Raw genomic sequence first — 6,599 nt, forward strand, 5'->3', positions numbered from 1 at the left:
TGTGGCCCACAGACAGGTAGCATTGGCATTACCTGGAAATTTATTAGAAATGAAGAGCTCGGCTGGGCGTGGTGGTTCACACCTGTAATCCCAGCATTTTGGTAGGCCAATGTGGGTGAATCACAAGGTCAAGAGATCAAGACCATCCTGCCAACATAGTGAAACTCTGTCTCTACTAAAAATACAAAAATTAGCTGAGTGTGGTGGCACGTGCCTGTACTCCCAGCTACTCGGGAGGCTGAGGCAGGAGAATCACTTGAACCTGGGAGGCGGAGGTTGCAGTGAGCCAAGATTGCACCACTGCACTCTAGCCTGGCGACAGAGCAAGACTCCATCTAAAAAAAAAAAAAGAACTCAGGATGGGTCCAGTGGCTCATGCCTCTAATCTCAGCACTTTGGGAAATCAAGGCAGGCAGATCACCTGAGGTCAGGCATTCGAGACCAGCCTGGCCAACATGGTGAAAACCCTCTCTACCAAAAATACAAAAATTAGCCAGGCATGGTGATGGGCACCTGTAGTCTCAGCTACTTGGGAGGCTGAGGCGGGAGAATTGCTTAAACCCAGGAGGTGGAGGTTGCAGTGAGCCGAGATTGCTCCGCTGCATTCCAGCCTGGCGCCTGGCTACAGAGTGAGACTCTGTTTAAAAAAAAAAAAAAAAAGAAAAAGAAATGAAGAGCTCAGGCTCCACCCCAGACCCTCTGAATCCGAGCCTGCTTTTTATTCTCTTTCTCTCTCTTTTTTTTTCTTTTGCAAGCTCCCCAAGTGATTCGTGCTGCACGTTAAAGTTTGAGAAGCACTGTTCTAGAAGGCAAGTCCAGCTCAAGTGCAGCTCATATGTGTGAGTGATTAACTCCCCCTGGTAGAACCTTCCTCCTCTACCTCCCTGTTCATTGGTAATTATTTACTTATTGACAAATTTGTGTTATTTGTGGCTAGGCTTCAACTTCCTAGGCCACCAGATTACAATATTGTGGCGCTTGAAGGGAAGTTACATACCGTCCGTCTCTGAATAATATGAAGAAGACCCCTCTCCTGGCCAGAAACCGTGCTCTAGACCCTCCACACATTCTGAGCTTATTGTGAGTGGTTGCAAGTGTCCAGGACTTGGCTTCCAATGATCACTACGTATGTAGTTTTCCAGAAGACTTCATTCTGCTAAATGCAGAAAAATATTTATCTATTTTTAGAGCAATTTAATACAAATCTCCCCTTTGCCCTCTCCATCTTTGGGCTGCTAACTGCTGTTTTTATTTTCTGGTCATTGTTTATACTCAGTATTCCCACTTATCACTGGTTACTTCTTCTTCACAACTAGGTGCCTATTTTCATTATCATGTGAAGCCAGGGGATTGTGTTGGAAAGTCTGGCAGCTTACCTGCTTCCTTCCTGCAAAGGGAAATCCAGTGGGCTTAATTTCACCTGATCCACAGGTGGCATTTACCAGACAAGCCCTCTTGCCTCCTGCTTGCAATTCACAGCAAAGGATATGAGTATTGAAGCAGTCTCATCGTTTGATGTGGGTTTAGCCAAAAGCTCTGGGCCTGGGTTTCACATTCTGCCTCTGCTGCCCTAGGTGGGTCTAGAGTTCTGCCTGGACTTCTGCTTTTTTTTTTTTTTCCATTTATTTATTTTATTGCATTTTAGGTTTTGGGGTACATGTGAAGAACATGCAACATTGTTGCATAGGTACACACGTGGCAGTGTGATTTGCTGCGTTCCTCCCNTTTTATTGCATTTTAGGTTTTGGGGTACATGTGAAGAACATGCAACATTGTTGCATAGGTACACACGTGGCAGTGTGATTTGCTGCGTTCCTCCCCATCACCTACATCTGGCATTTCTCCCCTTGCTATCTCTCCCCAGCTCCCCACCCCTTATAGCCACTAGAAGAAGTGGAAACAAACAAAGGAGGGAGGGAAGTGTGCAAAACCTCTGGGAAGGGAAAGGGCTCGTTTGCAAGAGGTTATTAAAATAGGTAAAAGTATCTTTATGTTCGAAAAGGGAGAGAATGCAGTGAGAGCATTGATATAAGGAAATAAAAAGGGAGAGGCTGGGAAATACTAGGCTGATGCCACACAGAAAAATTCAGGCAGGACATATATCTCAAGAGGCTGAGGATGGCTAAATAAGCCCATGCCTCAACAGAAAAATAAGAGGCCCATCACTGGAGCCCTCTTAAAGCAGCTGAATCAAGATCCAGGGATGAAAAAGGAGAAGGCAGATGCCTCAGAACCTGATAGTTGCTATTTAGGTCCTGGTGCAAAATGTGTTAGTAGTCTGTAGATGTAATAGGTACATAGATAAGGGTAAGCACAGACTTTTTAAAAGCTGCCAAAACTTCTTGTAAAAGAATGGCTCTTCCCATGATCCTCTCCTTCCCTTTACCATCTTTTCTTTTCCCCTGGAGCTGCCACCATGAAGGTCAAGTTGTGCAGTTGCAGCGGGTACAAGATCTACCCTAGACATGGAAGGCGCTGCACCAGGACTGACAGGCAGGTTTTGCAGCTTCTTAATGTAAAATGCAAGTCGGCTTTCCTTTCCAAGAGAGACCCTTGTAGATAAACTGGATTGTCCTCTGCAGAAGAAAGCACAATAAGGGACAGTTGGAAGAAATTCAGAAGAAAAGAAACCACCAAGCATTCAGATTCCAGAGGGCCATTAGTGGTGCATCTCTTGCTGATCTAATGGCCGAGAGGAATCAGAAATCTGAAGTTAGAAAGGCTCAATGAGAACAAGCTCACAGGGCTGCTAAGGAGGCAAATTAGGCTAAGCAAGCATCAAAAAAGACCCACAAAGGCATCCCCTAAGCAAAAGATCATGAAGCCTGTGAAAGTTTCAGCTCCCCGAGTTGGTGGAAAATGCTAAGCTGGCAGATCAGATTTATTTTATTTTATTTTAATTTTTTTTCGAGGCAGAGTCTCACACTCTGTTGTCCAGGCTAGGGTGCAGTGGCGTGATCTTGGCTCACTGCAGCCTAAACTTCCCCAAGCACACGTCCCACTTCAGCCTCCCGAGTAGCTGGGACTATAGGCTCATGCTACCACACCTGGCTAATTTTAAAAGTTTTTGTAAAAATGAAGTTTTGTCATGTTGTCCAGGCTGGTCTCTAATTCCTGGGCTCAAGTGATCTGCTCGCCTCAGCCTCTAAAGTGCTGGGATAATAAGCATGAGCCACCATGCCTGGCCCAGCTCAGATTTTAAATAAAGATTGTATTATATTAAAAAAGAATATACAAGTAATACAAATACATAGTTTCTTGTGCTTGTGATCAAACCAATTACCACATCTTTGGAGTCCATTAGAAGATACCTTTTCTCTGTGTGGGCGTGGGAATGGATCTAGTTTCTACCTTAAGGAGTAGAAAGAGTATACAAACCTTCTCAAGGGAAAGGTAGCGTGCTCTGTAGCTTTGAGGGCACAATTAGTAGCATATACATCATTTGGAAGGTGGAGACGACGTGTACACAGAGTACCAGGATTTAGAATGATTTCAAAGGTAAGAGATTGTATCAGGCAAGAGCAAATCTATTAATGATTTTCTTTAATGATCCTGTCTAAGCCTGATGAAGAGCGTCAAGTCACCCTGAAGCTTTCAGTTAGATTGAACAATATGAAATAGTCAATATTAAAATGTTTTGACCTACAAAGCTGCAAACAGTGGTGTGGCAGTTGCCCTAAATGGGCTGTGTGAAGTCCTTGCAAGGATTTGGGGTGGGAGTATGGAGGGGGTGCCCAGGTGGCTGGGACATCTAGGCCCCACGAGGAGCTGGCACAGATGGGCCAAGGGCAGCCCGATGGCGTACATAAGTAGAGGGCAGCTTTTCTGTCTGCATGAAGCATAAATTTACATCAGAGCATCTAAATGGCTGAGAGCCCACTTGGTCTCCTCCCACAGACTGGACTGCACGGCAATTCATTTCCCTAGAATCTGCAAACTTCTGCAGAGGCTGTGGCCCTCCATCTGCCACAAGCTGCCAGGAGTCCTGCAGGAACCAAGGCAACCAGCAAGCTGCTGCCTGCACAGAATACCAAACAGCAAACAGCAGTGCAGGCTCCCGTCCCTCTGCCGAGGCCAGCTTCCCTGGCACTAGCTCTGTCCTCCAAGAGCCCTTTCTCTTCCTCCATTGTGGCTTTTCTACAAACCCACTTGTTACCAGGTGGCAGAAATACACCCACAGTTCAACAATGTGTTTCTAAAACCTTCTCCATGACAACGCAGAGCAATGAGCAGGCTGCCAGATTGGAGCCAGCCAGAGAGAGGCCCTGGGGGCAGACAGTATAGAAACAGCACAGAGCAGCCGGAGATGCCAGAATTCTGCTTTAGCTGTGAGGCAGCCTGGGCACTAACACCCCAAGTTCTGAGGCAGTTGTAAGCAGACCGAGTAGACCAGGGAAGCAGTGGATACGTATCTATGGATGCCCGAAAATGATGGTTTCTAAACCTTTATTATAGCACAGAATCCTAATGGTTCAGAGCACCTTGGACTTTCTTTCTCCTTGTAAGATCTTTTGGCTCACGCCTGTAATTCCAACACTTTGGGAGGCCGAGGTGGGCAGATCACTTGAGTCCAGGAGTTTGAGACCAGTCTGACCAACGTGGTGAAATCCCATCTCTACTAAAAATACAAAAATTAGCTGAGCATGGTGGTGCATGCCTGTAATCCCAGCTACTTGAGAGGCTGAGGTGGGAGAATTGCTTCAACCCAGGAGATGGAGGTTGCAGTAAGCCAAGATCGCACACTGTACTCCACCCTGGGTGACAAAGTGAGACTCCAAAAAAAAAAGAAGGAAGGAAGGATGGAAGGATGTCATTGCCTTGTTATAGGACAAATTATTTATCAATCAAAATGTTGCCAGGCAGCTGGGTGCAGTGGCTCACCCCTGTAATCCTGACACTTTGGGAGGCCAAAACGGGCGGATCACCTGAGGTCAGAAGTTCAAAACCAGCCTGGCCCACATGGTAAAACCCTGTTTCTACTAAAAATAAAAATTAGCTGGGCGTGGTGGCACATGCCTGTCATCTCATCTACTTGGGAGGCTGAGGCAGGAGAATCACTTGAACCTGAGAGATGGAGATTGCAGTGAGCCAAGGTTGCACCACTGCATTCCAGCCTGGCAAAAAGAGCGAAACTCTGCCTCAAAACAAAAAAAAAAAACACGTTGCCAGGCATGGTGGCTCACGCCTGTAATCCCTACACTTTGGAAGGTCGAGGCAGGAGGATCACTTGAGGCCTGGAGCTCAAGAGTGGTCCAGGCAACATACCCGGGCAATGAAGTAAGAACTCACCTCTACCAAAAACAAAATATTAGTTGGGCATGGTGGGACGCATCTCTAGTCCTAGCTACTTGGAAGGCTGAAGTAGGAAGATTGCTTTAGCCCAGGAGTTTGAGGGTACACTGAGCCGTGATTTTGCCACCGCACTCCAGCCTGGGCAACAGAGCAAGATCCCATCTCGAAAACAAAACAAAACAAAATGGGGTACTGAAATCTCTGAGCTCCAGCCTCGTATCAGAAGGATAGATTAATGACAGAGGCATTGAAATCAGACCCTCTGCCACCAGTCAGGGCAGCAAGCAAATCCAAACTCAGGGGACCTTGAGCTACCTGTCCTTGTTCTCCTGGGATTTTTGAATAGGCCTAGGGCTCCCTCCATCTCTGTTCTGCTGGACTCTTCTGATGGATTCATTGCTGAGCTCCTGCTCTGATGTCAACCCCAGTTCTCACTACAGGGAGACTGAGTAGACAACTTCCTTGTATGGTCACTTACTCTCCACATAAACAGAGCGCACGAGGGAAGGAAACCGGGCACCCCAGCTTTGGTTCTGGAGTAGCTCATGGCTGTAGCTATTCTCTGTTATATCGCATTATTTTTAACCTCCTAAATTACAGGATCAGCTATGTAACTTGCAGTGCCCAGGCAAAATGAAAATGGATGGTCTCTCGTTTAAACGTTATTAAGAATTTCAAGATGGACGACAGAACATTAAAGCAAGGGTGGGTCCTTCTAAACACAGGGCCCTGTGTGACTACACAGGTGACAGCCATGCAGACAGCCTACCAAATCATTTACCTGGTAGAAGAGGCTATAGACAAATCATCAGGAGATCACATTTCTGGAGTTTTTAACTTTGAGAGTGTTAGGATTTTTTAGTTGCTAAAACCAGACTTGCATTGGACAAAACGAAAAAATTCAGACACTCCGTTTTGTTATGTCTTTCTTTATTTAATTCCTGTTCAGGTTCTTCCCTACCTATGAGAACAAGGGTTAGTGAGTGTTTCTCTAAGACCATCTGACATGGATGGCAGGACACAGCCTTTCCCAAAGGGAAGGAGAAGCTGGTTTCTCCCCATTCACTAAAAATCAGCCCTCTTGCAAAATTGTGTCAAATCCAGAAAACCTTGGCTTTTGGGTCAACTTGGGCAAATCACATTTCTCTGAGCCACATTTTCCTCATCTGTAAAGTGGGGACAATAATGATATCTACCAACTGGGTGTGGTGGCTCTCTCCTGTAATCTCAGCACTTTGAGAGGCCAAGGCAAGGAGGACGGCTTGAGGCCAGGAGTTCAAGACCAGCCTGGACAACATAGCAAGACC

At 46.2% G+C, this 6,599-nt stretch overlaps 1 pseudogene; it reads left to right on the forward strand.

Moving 5' to 3' along the window:
* Nucleotides 1–2,362: 2,362 nt before the first annotated feature.
* LOC108294597 lies at nucleotides 2,363–2,866 on the forward strand (annotated as a pseudogene).
* The last annotated feature ends 3,733 nt before the right edge of the window (nucleotides 2,867–6,599 follow it).

The sequence above is a fragment of the Cebus imitator genome, unplaced genomic scaffold (genome assembly GCF_001604975.1).
Source record: "Cebus imitator isolate Cc_AM_T3 unplaced genomic scaffold, Cebus_imitator-1.0 Scaffold590, whole genome shotgun sequence".
Taxonomy (NCBI): domain Eukaryota; kingdom Metazoa; phylum Chordata; class Mammalia; order Primates; family Cebidae; genus Cebus; species Cebus imitator.